This window comes from Cariama cristata, unplaced genomic scaffold, assembly GCF_000690535.1.
Source record: "Cariama cristata isolate BGI_N322 unplaced genomic scaffold, ASM69053v1 scaffold17830, whole genome shotgun sequence".
NCBI lineage: Eukaryota > Metazoa > Chordata > Aves > Cariamiformes > Cariamidae > Cariama > Cariama cristata.
Window position 1 is genome coordinate 25767 of NW_009595455.1, and position 1162 is coordinate 26928.

A 1162-nucleotide genomic window follows, 5' to 3' on the forward strand; every position below is an offset into this window, starting at 1 on the left:
GCGAGCTACACCCAGGGAGCTGTGTGCCCTCCATGTGTCTTCTCTCTCCTTTTACTTTGGCTTTGAGTCATTTTTCTCTCTTTTCTCCTGCCTGTCTTCTGTCCAAAGCAGTAGCAAGTCTCTCCCAGCCCTTGTTTGTCGCATGGCTCCCACATCGCTCCCTACCACCTTCCCTGTGCAGCCAAACTCTTTTGACCCAAACTTTGTGGGTTAATGCAGACACCTCCATGGTCCAGGGGAGCAGAGAGGCACCTGCACCCATTTGGGGTCAAGTAGGGGATGGCTGCAGGTCACCATGTCAGTGTTGATGCTGCCACAGGGGCATTTTCCCACCGCCCTATGTCTGCCTCAGTTTTAGCCGTGGGCAAGCTATATTGTTGGTCACATTTGAGGAGGGGGTGGCTGGAGATGGACCATCACCCCCACTTAGCTCTGCGGTCCCTAAGGATGCTGGTAGCAGCACCGCCAGTCCCTACTTTGCAGCAGGATCTCTTCCAGGGCTGAAGAGGTGGTGGGAAGAGTTATTTTGAGTTAATTGGGATTATTTTCTTATCAGCATCCCTTGTTCACCAGTCTCCCATTGGAAACACACTTCCTATGACCCTTCCACTGCTTCATGAGGGTCGTGCCCCTGGGACGTCACCAACAGGACAAAGTGACTGCAGCAAGTTCCTGCAGGGGCAGGGAGGGGGTGCAGAGAGGAAAAGGACCTTGGACGGGTGAGATTTATGGGTGGCTCATTATCTGGCTGTGGAGAGCAATGCTGTGCACATGTAGGATGGGCAATGGGGCTGCTGGGTGTCCCCTTCGCCCGCTGCTGCAGGCACCTCTGTTTAGCCTGGAGGAAGTTCCTCCGTTTCTCTGAGAGGAAGAGGAGGGCAGCAAAGAAGGGATGAGATGTGGGGCTCAGCCTCCCACATTTTGCAAGGGCTTTGATACACCATATCCAGGCTCCTAGCTCAGACCACAGTGGGCAAAACGGGAGTGGAGCAGAAGAGTAATGGCAAGGGCAGGTGCAAAGCCTTCTCGTGGGCGTCATGGCGATGGACGGGCCCTGAACACTCTCCCAACCTGCTCGATGTAAAGAACTCACAATCCTTTATCTGTAGTGCCTGAGGATGCTGCAACGTCAGGCTAGTGCAGAGAGGACCCCCCTACCCCG